We start from the raw sequence: 14,210 nt of genomic DNA on the forward strand, positions 1-14,210 counted from the left end.
CTGAGTCTTCTGTAAATGTCAAAATTGTTGTATACACTGCTCAACTTATGTGTACTCTTTGATATGCTAGACTCCATCTGCACTATGAGGTACCTAAGCAAAGGAAACACAGGTGATGTGATTGTGAAATGAGGAAAAGAAACTCCACATTTTTCAATTACATCACCTGTGTTTCCTAAGTTTACGAATGACATTGTGCAGATGAAGTTTAGGTCTGTCCACGGACACAGAAGAGGTCTGGCGTTTGTTCAAGAGTGAAGTGGACATGACTTACTTCATTGGTAGACCTTCACATGTATTATGTCCTCTGTTCTCTTCAACAACTCGAAATTTCATTTGGAACCCTGAGTAGGCCTCACCTCAAACAAACCTCTGGATAGGACACATCTTATTGGCATCCTGAAACAATCATTTAAAATGTTAGTGTCTTGCGACACTTTTGTGAGACAACAGCAGTGCAAAAGATGCACCATGTTTTAGATAGGCCTCACTTCATCTGCATCAAGATACTGTTAGTTTAAAATGTATATCTTTAGGACTGTGTAGGGGGCCTGGAGAAGCAGAAGCTTCTGTAAGTGTCAAAGTTGTTGAAAAACTGTTTGTCCTTCAATCTTTTCCGTTGTCTTTTCTAATTTTTAAATACATGTTTTAATATTTTTCAAATGTTTGTTCTCTCTTTCACAGATTGAAAGTATAAAAATAAAAAGTGAGTAAGTTAACGACAATTATAAGGTAAATGTTTTGTACTCTTTTCGTTACATTTCTATCACATTCACCTACTATTAGTTCCACAGCTTCATTTCTTTAACCCTCAGTTTCCTGCCTTTGCTACTTCCCTCATTCCTTTCTCTATTACCTACTTACTCTACTCCTTCCACTCCTTTTCTCAGTCCCTCTCTTCTCATAGTTCCTCACTCTTGTTCACTCACTCCGTCTCTATTACTCTTAGTGTCTTTGACTGATCACTCTTTCACTACTTGTTCATTATGCTTTCTCTGTGTAGTTGAAGCACACTAAGGGGCATATTATGAACACAGCCAATAAAATTATTGCTGTTTTTATTGGCAGAAAACTGCTGCTAAAGTGGTTTTAGCTGCAGTTTTCTGCCGCAAAAGCGGCTTTAGCGACACATTTCTGCCGATAAAAGCTGCAAAACTTTTATTGCCTATGTTGATGATATGGCCCTATGTTATTTACATTTCTTTGCTGTTTCAATTATTCTTTTTGTGTTAATTCTTCTTTTCTGTTTTCTGTTTTTTCTCTCTGTTATTCCACATGTTTTAATCTTATTTTGAACATTCACTCACATTCTCCAAGAAAATCTTCTTTGTTATTCTTCTACTCTCCTTTTTTTCTTTCACTTCCTTATCTATTTTGTTTTTCACAATTATATCCTCTTCCCTCTTTTCTTCGGTAAATAAATCTATTAAACAGTATCTCTGGTTTAGACCCTATAGCTGTCTTTGTTTTAACATTACTCTCTGTTTACTTCCCTTATACTTACTCTCCTTTATTTTTTTGGTTCGCTCCCGGTTCGCGTACCGGCGAGCGAACCAGGAAGCGAACCAAAAGAAATACAGCTTGCCAGAGTGCTAAACATTCTAGCAATTTTTTTTGAAAGGGGAGGTAGTTCTGAAAAGAACTTTTTTTTAATGTTTTTGTTGTTTTATATTTTTTTTTTATTTTTCTGAACATTTTTTGTTTTTTTTGTATTTTTTGAACAGTTTTATGTTTTTTTGTTTTTTTTGGAGGGGAAACAACAAAAAACAGGCATTGGAAAGGGCTTAACAGGAGCAAAAAAAAAATTTACTTTCTGGGGCGTTTAGAGCACTTGTGGTTTTCAAATACTCTGTTGATTAAGTTAATGCTCATATTGGCACATGAGAGTAATGCACCGCAATATAAACAGGTAAACTTCATATGGACAAAGTTGTCCTGAATGTTTGGCACGGTTTCCCGTGCCTCTGGCCCTGACAAAGATATCTGTGTTGATGTCCTGGCCACAGGAGTTGGAGGATTGTCCTGAAGGTCACGAATCTCTGCCCGGCTGTAGTTTAGTGGATGCCACCTCTGCATGTGACGGTGCATGGTGTAGTTGCCGAAGCTATACTTCTTTAAGGTGCCTCTAGATAAGTCCTCTTTACATATCAGGCACGTCACATATCGAGCATTAACTTTTTTCTGCCCTTCAGGGATTGAAAAAACTGCCAAATGAAACTAGTTTTCCGATGAGAAACCCGGGGCTCCTCTTGTAAAAACTGTGGTGCCTGTATCTCTTCTTCCTCTTGTTCATCCTCTTCCTCCTCTGTGTTGCTAATGAACTGTGGAGGTGGTCCTCTCTTCCCATGAGGAGGTGGTGGTGGTGGTGGGGGTGCACCAGCTGAAGCTACCAATGAAGCCATTGCTCAGTGATCACAAAGGGTCTTCCTCTCACAAAGATGAAAGTCAGAGTGAGGAAAGAAGGAGGGGTTTTCATCATTTTGGGAAAAAAAATAGGTCTAAACCAATGAAAAGTGTTATTTTTAGATCACATGACCTAGCCTTACATCATTAGGAAACCAAAAGTGAAATGAACCAATGAAAAGTTTTATTAACAAGTCACATGACCTGTTACGCTTATGTTACGCGCTGCGGAACGCGCCCCGGATCGCTTCCGGGGAGCTGCGATTCGCGCCTCGGTTCGCGCTCCGGAGCACTTCGGGGTGCGCTAACGCGGCGCGTCATAAGACGCATTACGCAACAACGTGATACGTCGCGCTTCCGCGACGCGTCACGATGTTGATTTCTAACGCGGCAGTTGCGCAAACGGAACGTTTACTGGTTCGCGGACCGGGTCGCGGCACCAAATTAAGCTAACGGGAAGCTTCCCGGTTCGCGAACCGGGAGCGAACCAAAGCATAATAATAAAAAAATATTAATAAACATATAAAATAAATTTTTTGATTTAAAGAAAAATACATTTTACAGCTATAGATATTAGCTTTTAAAAAACCAATGAAATTCACTGAAAAAACCATAGGTTATAGACCATATATAGTTAGGAATTAGCATTTACAAAACCTTGAAAATTCACTGAAAAAACCATAGGTTATAGACCATATATAGTTAGGAATTAGCATTTAAAAAACCTTTTTTTACTCACACAAAACCATTGAAATTCCATATATCGCGCACCCGCAATCCACTGCTGATCATGTCACATATTACATCATTCATGACATGGTCAGTGACATCACTGATGACATCACTGATGACATCTCAAATGACATCACTGATGACATCACTGATGACATCTCAAATGACATCACTGATGACATCACTGATGACATCTCAAATGACATCACTGATGACATCACTGATGACATCTCATTTGACATTACTGATCACATCACTGATGACATCATTCATGTGATAATACGATGAACCTCTTCAGACTCTAATATAACCTTAGATACACTCAGTGTAAACAGACACTCACAGACTGTCACTCATCCATGGAGTTACTCAGACACTTAGTCAGTCATGCAAAGAATCAATCACACCTCCATTTCCTCAACTATACAGTTATACACACCTTACTTATTCAAACATATACTAACACATATTTACTCTCTTTTACAATGCCTGATACAAGTACACAATGATCCATACAGCCACTCACACATTCACTGGCTCTTATGCACAGTTATTTATATATGTCAACTGTCACATGTACTGTGTTTTACATATGTACTTACTTTGACATGTAGCACTGAGATATCCATTCACTCACCAATGCACTCAGTCAACCGCCCATACAGGTGTTTCCACATGCACTTTTGAACCCATACATCTATTGAATTAACTGCTAACACATCTATGCACAGAGTCATACACCTCCCAGCCACCCACACACACACACTCAGTCTCCCATACAAATACTTGGGCAACCAATCAATAACCCATATACTTACTCATATAGCTACTGATCAACACATGCAGCAGTTTACAGAACAACAGACATAATGATGCACAAATTAAGACAGTTTAGTCACTAACTCATGCACTCAGTGACACACATGTATTCACTCACTCATACAGTCAATCATGCACCAAATAAAACCTTCATCCAGACACTTATACATCCACTCATTCTTCAATATGTAAGACATATTTTAACTTTACAGAAACATACAGTCACTGGATGTTGTCATCAGTGATGTCATCAGTGATGTCATTTGAGATGTCATCAGTGATGTCATCAGTGATGTCACTGACCATGTCATGAATGATGTAATATGTGACATGATCAGCAGTGGATTGCGGGTGCGCGATATATAGTTAGTACAACTAACTATATATGGAATTTCAATGGTTTTGTGTGAGTAAAAAAAGGTTTTTTAAATGCTAATTCCTAACTATATATGGTCTATAACCTATGGTTTTTTCAGTGAATATATATATATATATATATATATATATATATATATATATATATATATATATATATATTACCTACTGGTAGTCGCTAGTTTATAGTTATAGTTAGGACCTTGTTTTTATTCAAAAGGTATTTTTTCTTTTGCCAATATCCTTGGCGATGTTTGATGAATCTTCAAGAAATTTTCAAAAGTAATGGCCCACTCAGGTCAGCTCCTGTTTTGAAAGTTTCATGGTGATTTGACGGGAAAAAATGGGTTCCAAAATGCATTTTCTTCATGTAAATTTCTATAGGAAACGTTTGTCGCAGCTACAACCCGAACTGCTGAATGGAATTACACCAAATATGGCAGAGATGTAGCTCTTGGTCCAGAGTGCACTCTTTGCTTTAAATGGTGTAAATCCGTTCAGTAGTTCCTGAGAAATTCCTATATAAAAAAATATTGATATCCGGTGACCCCGGTGGATCCGTTAACCCCTCCCGAGCACGAGATGGACTCTGACTAGCTGCCAACACTTCAAACCAGGAAGTGTTGGCAGCCATCTTTTGACTCGGGAACTGAGTCACAAGAAAAAAGTTGAAAAAAGAAGAAAAGGGGGCAGGGTAGAAACACCCTGATCCCCTAGGTCTGCTCCAAAGGGTCTCACAGGGACCCCCAGGGCCTAAAAAAACGTTAAAACAAAAAAGAAATTAGCGGGATTCACATAGGGTCTGCGAATCCTGCCGAAATGTTTTTTAAAAGCAAAGTGCGGTCTCCCGTGCTTCGTTTCTTTGAAGCCTCTGGGTGGACCAGGTCCCTGGGGCAAAAGTTAAATATTATGCAGGGGCCCGCAGGGGCCCCCACAGCCCCGTGGACCGCCACCTTCCCGGGGCAATCCTTTATTATGTTAATTATTATGCAGGACCTGTAGAGGTCCCACAGCCCCGGGGACTGCCACCTCCCCAGGGCTTTGTTAATAATGTGCAGGGGTACACGCCTCACCCCGCAGCCCCTGTCACCGCCACCTGCCCAGCTCTTTTTATAAAAAAATGCATGGGGGCTTCTGCCCCCCCCCCATGCTGCCCCTGGGCATTGCTTTATTATGTGTGGGGGGCTTCGCGGGCACCCCCAAGACCCGGGGACTAGCACCTGCCCGGGGCTTCAAACTTGATGGGAGTTGACCCACGCGCCCCCCCCCCTCCAGCAATGTCCTGGGGTGCCCACCCCCCGGGACATTGCAGTTTGCTACGGCAGGGTGGGAGCACTTGTCCCATAGCAAACATCTTCTTCGCTTCATAGAAGCGAGAGCAGAAAAACTGCTCTCGCTTCCATGAAGCGAAGCAAAATTGCTTTTGGGCAAACCCCTTGTCCAAAAGCAATGCTGGCTCCCGCAGAAGGCAGGGAGCTGGCAGGAACTGCAGGGGCATTGGGTCTCCCGCCGTGGTCCTCAATGTGAGGCCAGGCCCCGGGGATGGGGTCCCCAGGGCCAAAACTGGCCACCCTTCCTTAAAACAATATTTACTTTTTTTATAGTGCCAGGCCTTGGGGGATTGGGTCCCGAGGCCGAAATTGGCCTAGGGAGGGGGGCTACACGGCCCCCTCCCCTCTAGAGATATTAAAATAAAGAAAGGCCTAGCCCTGAGGGGATGGGGTCCCCAGGGTCGTAATCGGCCTCGGGAGAGGGCATCGCACCCCCTCCCTTTTCAATAATAATTAAAAAAAAAATGATTATCGCCCGGGTTTGGGGTCCTTGGGGCCCATTAGGGTTAAGGAAAGAGGGGCCACAGAGCCCCCTTCCTAAATTTGTTTATAAAAAAAGAAACCGGTAACTTGCCAGAGGCCCCACCCCCTCACTGCACCACTCTGCAAACGCGCCTACTGGTGCGTTCTGGGTTTGGGGATTAAGTACCCTTGAATCCTAAGGGTCCGTAGGGGCCAACTAGACCACCTGGTACCTCCCGTAAGCCCCACACACTGGGATTGCTGAGAGGTGGTGCATTTTAGACCACTCTGCAAACGTGCCTTTTGGCGCACTGCTGGTGGGGCGATGAGGTCCTCTTGTGTCCCGAGGACCGTTAATGTTGTCAGACTTAGGTTGAGTTTCATAACCTTGATGAAGCCAGGTTCTGCATTCTTGACTTCATGGTTAACAAGTTGATTCACAAATGGCATTTTGAGTAATGATTTTTTCTCGAGTCTTCTTACTTATTCTAAATTTGAAATCAACTTTGCGGCATAAGCCCTTTTGAATGATGCAACTGATCTGTATATGCTGGAACCCAGGTATACATCTATACATGCCTTAAATGGAATGACTGACCTTCTTGAAGTGACCGTACTTAGAACCTTTACCTTTATCTCCATGATCTCCTCGTGGAGGGTTGAAAATGTGCCAGTCACTGAAGACATTTCAGAAGGCGGATTAAAAGATCGGAACACACAAATAAGGTGAGTTTCGTCAAAGCTGATGAAAAAGCGTACCTTCTCCTCATGAGCATCTGCTGCCATGCCCCTAGATACACCAGGCTGCCTGCTGCAGTGTGGGTAGAGCAGGAAAGTAGTTATTTCGTGGGATCTCTGCGCATCGGTGGCCATCTCAGACCTCTGCTAGCTCCATCCCTAACCAGTGCGATATGGAGACCTAAGGGCCCCTCATCTTATTCCGCAGGAGGACCCAATCATTTTGGCATAGGCCATGTTACAATGCATGCGATACTTCGCATGCCATTACAACGCGATCGTTACAACGAACACATGGTTACATCGCATACCATTACATCGCAAGTCGTTACAAATACTTGCTGTAGGGGGCGCTGGATGTTGGAATAGTATAATTTACTATTCCAACTCCAGTCTGTGCAACAGTAGGGAAGGTGTTGGATTTTAAATCCAACACCTTCTGCACCCTACAGCAAGTTGTTCTAACGACTTGCATTGTAATGATTTGCGATGTAACAACGCGTTACATGCGGTGTAAACAATGTTTCCCATCATTTGTGTTACGCCTCTGACCAGTAGCTAAAAATGTCTGAAGTACAAAGTCACAAAACTTTGAAAAGGTACAGCCTTGTAGGGGGTAGGGGGGGGCATAGACAGGTGACGTGAGATCTACCCATCTTGTGTTAAAACACAGTGCTTTGGCAAAAATCTTATTTCCGACACAAATTCTTGAGCAAGAAATGTTTTCTTATTCATAAGAAGGTCGCTCAGAGCACAGAGCTTTGTATGGCCTGCGAGCAGCCTCGGGCACTGCTCGGCGAAGGATTCACTAATACTTTGCTGTGTAAAGGGACTGTGTGCAATGAGATGAAAATTGTCCACCTCATTAATATTAATGAGGCTGAAATTGGCTGTGCAACTTATTGTGCATAATAGGAAATTCTGGAACCGAGTCCTGCATCGGTTAGCAGAGCTCCATCTCAGCATTTTAATTTCGAATGCACCACAATTGTTACCTATTTTGCTGAAACATACAGGGCTCACAGAAAAACAAAAATGTACACATCCTGAATGGGGCATTTAGGAGAGAAATCGGTGGGCAGTGAGGGTGATGTCTTCTTCCAACCTGCAGTATAAGCAGTCAGAAATGTTCAAGCTTATATTTTGCAAATGATGGTGATCCGCATTCCTTATTTTGAAACTACGGAAAGGGGCACACAGGATTTACCCCCAGATGCATCAAGAACCCATTTTGCTGTTCCTTAACAGCGAAAAATAATGATTCGCTATTAAGGAATAGCAAAATGCAATGCATGAAGAAATCACAAAAAAAATAGCGATTTCTTAAAATTCCTTAATTGCGACTCGCAAATTGCGAGTCGCAATTAAGGAATACCTCCCCATTCATTCCCATAGGCCTAGAGGCCCGTAGGAATGAATGGGAAGACATTCTCAATTTGCGAATCGCAAATTGAGAATGCGATTTCAAGGGTGCAGGGTTGTCCAAAGGACACCCTGTTGCACCCCATAAATTGATCTGTGCACATATGGCATGTGTGTGCGCAACATGAAACTTAAAAGTGCATTTTTCAAAGTTTTTCCAAATTACCATGAAGTTCAACTTCATGGTAATTTGCGAGCCTTATTAGCGAAATCGCTATTTTTTAAACTTTAATGCATTGCATTTAAGGAATCTCAATTTGAGATTCCTTAAATGCAAGTAATTGCAATTTTGCGATTTCTTAATTTGCGATTTTTGCATTTGGGATGATGCATCCCAAATGCAAAAATACCGGTCGCAAAGGGGCAGATTGTGAGAATCTGCCCCTTTGCCAGCGGATTCTAGCTTGATGCATCTGGGCCTATGTCTTATGAAAGCATTGCAACAACAAAGTATACTGTCCTAACAATAACCACGTGAGAAAAGAGGAAGGTGCGACTCATAAGTTCCCACAGTGAGTGGGAACGTAATCGAGAATTGCGAATTGGTGCTTTACATTCACAAAATCTGTTGCACTCTTTCATCTGTATACATGTAGCACAGTAATCAATAAATATGTGTTTTGTTTTTTTTGCAGAGTTTTATATAGCGCGAACTAGACCCAAACCGAATCAGGTATCAGAGCGCTTTACATATTTTCAAGTTACGTTACATGAGGACACACTTTAATTTTAGGCACGGGGAGATTAAGTGATTTGCCCAGAATCACAGGAGGTTTTGGCGTCGTTACCGAGACTCGAACCCAAATCCCCAGGTCCGAGGTCGAGCGCCCTAGCCGTTAGGCCAACTCCTCTCCCCTATGTTCTTGTCAGTTATATAAAGTGCACCAATGAAGGTGAAATGCAAAAGACATTCTTCTCATTACCAGATCTGCTTCCGCCCAGGATTCTGCACCTGCTGGGAGGCGGGGAACAGTGCGGGGCGCATTAATCTGCACTCACAGCCCACGCAAATGCTTAATTTGAGCCGGTGGTTTCCGGTGCTCACTGGCACCTAATCATCAACACCGGCACTTTTCATGAGCACCAGTTAAGGACGCATTAATTTACGCGGAGATTAAGTGATTTGCCCAGAATCACAGGATGTTGAGCCAACGCCAAAACTCGAACCTTGTTCCCCAGCTCCGAAGTAGGCACCCCTGGCCATTAGGCAACATCCTCTCCCCAATTTTATGGCTCTGTTTTAGGCAGTGCTAAGAGGAGAAATGGGGTTTTGCACGCTGCCTCCTGACTAGAGCCCCAGCACCTATGTTTTTTTTACAAATTAACCACTGGCCCAGGCACCAGCCCGGGTCAAGAGCGAGCCTGTCTGTGCCGGTCAGAGACTAGGCCGGCCCTTTCTCTTGGGACTGCATTTTCGACCCCTAAAGAGAGTATTGGTGTGAGGCTTTTTACATATGCAAGCACTTATTTATATACACTAAATTATTAAATCCAGCTCCGTAATTGAAGAATATGGGGAAAGGTAAGGCTGCAGATAATCTATGTGGGGCCTCAAAACCCCCCAAAAAATAATGCAATTTGTCACCCCAGTCGTGCTTTTTAAGTGAGATCGATGGTCTTTTTTTTTAGAACACATTTTATTGAAATATAAACATGGCCCCTGGGGCCCATAAATCAAACAATCAAATACAACAAAAAGGTATAAAATCCAAGAAACGCAAACTATAACAGTCCTACCAATTTCTCCCCACCCTCCCCCCCACCCCCCCCCCCCCACAAGAACAGCGCAGAAAACAAATGGACCAATTCTCAGTTACAGAATCTGTAATCATTGACATAGCTGTGAAGTACAAATTCTTTTGGGCTATGAAATGTCCGAATCTCATCTTCCAGAAGTTGGCGATTCTGATGAACTGGCGCTAGTTCAAGCCCCCTAACTTCTGTCCAACACTTCTATATCTTGGGATGTTTTGGGGGCAGCCCCTTGCTTTGTATATTGCAATATCCAGACCCACATAATGGTCCATACCTTTTTTCCAGACTGACAGTGACAGAGGGGCGGCTGACTTCGACTCCTTTGCTATGTCGCGTTTCGTGAGTGTCAGTCCCAGGCACAGGAGGGGGATCCTCTGTTTATTCTCACTTACATCGTCCATAAAATGTAGGATGGACAACCATGGGTTAACCAGCAGCTGCTAGGACAGGACCTGGCCCAGATTTGTGCTCACCCCGCCAGCATCTCTCTAACTCAGAGCAGCTCCACACAGTATGGAAGAATGTACCCTCCTCTGGTCCACAGCAGAGGTATGCCGGGGTGGTGATCACCTCCATACGCCACAGCTGGTGTCATGTCAGGCAAACCCTACGGAGATACTTAAATTGGATGAGCCGAAGCCTTACAACAATCGCTGCTCCCCTGGGGGAACCCAGCACCTCGGTTCAATCCTCATTGTCTATTTCACCTACGTTGGCCTCCCATGGCACGCGCAAGGCCCCAAAGGTGTCTGGTTGGTTAGAAATCAGGGTCTGGAAGATCTTGGAAATGTTATGGTCACTGAAATCTCCTGTGAGTAATTTACCTTCTAATGGATTAAATTCTGGAAGGCGAGGTAACATCTTTATATTACGGTCCAGCGCGTGGTGGAACTGGAGGAACTTATGAGACTGGCAATGATGCACCTGGAACTCAGTCCGGAGCAGCTGATAGGACTTCATGCCTATGCGTTGGGTAACATCGTCCAATGTGGAGATCCCAATGTGGTCCCACTTCCAATAACCCTCTAATGTTGCAACCTGGGGGAGCATGATTCCCCACCAAAGTGGCATTTTTTCTGTTAATCTGCCCCACTATTTACTTTGTTGAAGGGTTGACCGCCACAAGTCTAAAACTACTTTCTTCGCTGGGGGAAGGGTAACACCTTTCTCCCCCATCCATATAAGTATGGTTGTAGTGGAGTCGCACCCATTGCCATCCTATCTAGAGCATGTGCGAGGTCTCCCTGGGTATCCAACCACCACTCATTTATTATTTGGAGGTGGGCCACCCGGTGAGAGGACTCAGCTTCTGCTGCCGCAATGCCCCTGCAGTATATAGACTGGAAGCATTTATTAAGGGCCACACGTGGAGTCCCCCAGTCCCACAGAAAAGTGTTAAGAATATAATTCAGGTTTAGGAACCACTGTTGTGAAATGGCAAACAGGAAATTTTGCAGCATATAAAGGAACTTGGGCAATGATACCATTTTGAATATTACTGATCATCCAGTCAATGACAGTGAGAGTCCAGTCCAAATGTTTATGTCATCTTTCAAATGAGTGAAGAGTGGTTCCACATTTACATTCCATGCTACTGTAGCCTCTGGGGAAATATAAACCTCTAGGTATCGGAATCCCACTGTGGTCACTCGTATACCTGTCACCCCGTCAAGTCTATGCAGGCCCCCGTGTAGTTTGCGGATTTGGAAGTGTATCAATAAAAGCCTGAGGTCTCCCCAAACACATGCATTATCTGTAACAGTCGAGGTCCTGTCATATCTGGCCTTGTGATAAAGAATAAGATGCCATCTGCCGATAAAGTGATTCTGTCTGACTGTCCTCAACTCCACTCAAATTCCCAGATCTGCGCGTTCATCCTCTCCCATACCGCTAGAGGCTCTATGGCAATAGCGAACAGTAGGGGGACAGGATACAACCCTGTCTCGTCCCCCACCGTATGGGGAAAATACCAGTGGCGGCTGGTGGAATTTGAAAACGGTGAGGCATAAGAGCAATAAATGAATTATTGTGAGCATGTGAAGTGGACCGGTCATTTAGGACACAGGTTCGGGGGTGAAAGTGCCTTTGGTTAACTAAGAGACAAGACAGTAGGCATCTGAACCCTGTATGTGGCCCAGATTCTAATAGGCAACGTTATAGTCTAGTAAATAAAACACAATCTTTTTATGTACAGCTTGCATTCTAAATGAAGTATTTGAAGCTGCTTTCATGTGTGATAGTGAAGAAAAATGAAGATCAGTAAAATAAACTATTTGCCTAAGATCACACACTTTGGTGTGGGGTAGCCATAATAAATCCAGTTTTTATGGTTTTACTTTGTACAAATGCGCCTCTAGATTGATATCTGTTTGCCTCTCATTGTTACCTTAATTGTTAACGTTTTCTCCTCTGTACATGATGCTGGTGAGCTCTGAAAGTGGAGAGTCAAAAATAACTATCCTAGCTGGCTTCCTTTGGCTTCTCCCAGCTAACTTTTTTTCCAAAAACATTGGCGTGAAAACTTGCTTTTTACTGATCCACTCTGTCATAAGAAAATGTTTTGCTTTACCTTTAACATACATTATCTAAAATGTCAAAAGAAAATGGTTTTTCACTCCTGTACCAATTGCTCCCATCAGATAAACAATTCAAAAGGCCTGTACACGACTGCTGAAATTCACACTTGAATCCTTGCATTGCCCTCTGACACACACGTATATATACACGACTGCTAAGATTCACACTTGCATGCTTGCATTGCACTCTGACAAGCACGCATTTAAAGACTGGGAGCCAGATGTAGGAAATCTCGATTTACCTACTCTTTCATTCCTATGGGCCTGGAGGCCCATAGGAATGAATGTCAATTACCGAATCGGTATACCGATTCGGTAATTGGGGGAAACATTGAAGAGTGGCAGGGTGTCACTTTGACACCCTGTTGCACCCCTCAATCGTGTATGGGTGCACATGTTGCAGACATACATGCCCTAAGGGCATGTATGTCTGCAACATGGCAGCGTTTGAAATGCAAAAAAATGCTTTTTCAAGGCTTTTCATTATTTACCACCAACTTCTAGTTGGTGGTAAATTACGAATTCTTAAAGCCCTGTAGCACTGATTACAGTGCTACCTACATCTCATAATACAGATTCGGTAACTTTACAGAATCGATAACTTTACCGAATCCGTAAAATTACCGATTCTGTAAAATTACCAAATCTGCATTTTAGGTGGCCCTACATCTCAGTATCCAAATACCGGTCGGTAACGGCTTAAAATCGGTATTTTCGGCCGCTACCGACCGGTATTTGGATACCTACATCTGGCCCAATGTGTCTGTGTAGAGTTGTGAAATAAGAGCAGATAAGGATTCCAAAGAGAGATGTAAGAGGCCGGAGGGGGGGAATTAGGAGCGATGTCAAACCCTGAAAGCAGATGACGCCGGGCAGAGACAGAGGAGGCAAAGAATATTAGTGCTCACGCTTCGGGCTAACAGGTGCAATGGCATTGCTCTGAGAGGTGTCTCTCAGCTGCAGCTGGTGAAGGAAGAAGGAAAATATGTCACTGAATGCTCCCAGCTTCGATGCAGGTGAGTCAGAAGTGGATGACCAGGTTCGAGTGAGAAGACAGAGAGAGCCGCAGAGGCTGAAGGGTGAAGGGTGACCAGGAAGCAGAAGGGTCAGCCAGTCAGAAGAGGAGGCGGGATCCTGGAAGGACATTAACCTACGTAGCAGATCCGGGCGAGCTGATTTCTCGACCGAAGCCCTGGAAATACTGCTGGTTTAGGCAGCGCCTCGCTGCCCTCACCTCTGCCTCACACTCACACATTGCGCATGTGGGATTTTGGCGATATTGAAGTTGTCCACCATCACCAACGCATTATATGTTAACCCTGTATTGTGACGAGTGGCCCTGTGGGGCATGAACCTGTATTGGTCTGGGTGGAACAATTTAGGGATATGAGTGATCAGTCCATTCGCCAAAGCCTTGGCCCAGATCTTAACCTCCAATCAGAGGAGGGAGATCGGGCAATATGATGCGGATCGTCCCGTGGACACCCCGGCTTGCAGAGGTACACAATCTCTGCATGACACCAGTTTGGAGGCATAATGCCCTCTTCCGCCACAGACAGCACGGCTTCAAGGAGGTAGGTTTGAAGCTTGGGTGTAT

This window comes from Lissotriton helveticus, chromosome 12 (genome assembly GCF_964261635.1).
Source record: "Lissotriton helveticus chromosome 12, aLisHel1.1, whole genome shotgun sequence".
Lineage (NCBI taxonomy): Eukaryota > Metazoa > Chordata > Amphibia > Caudata > Salamandridae > Lissotriton > Lissotriton helveticus.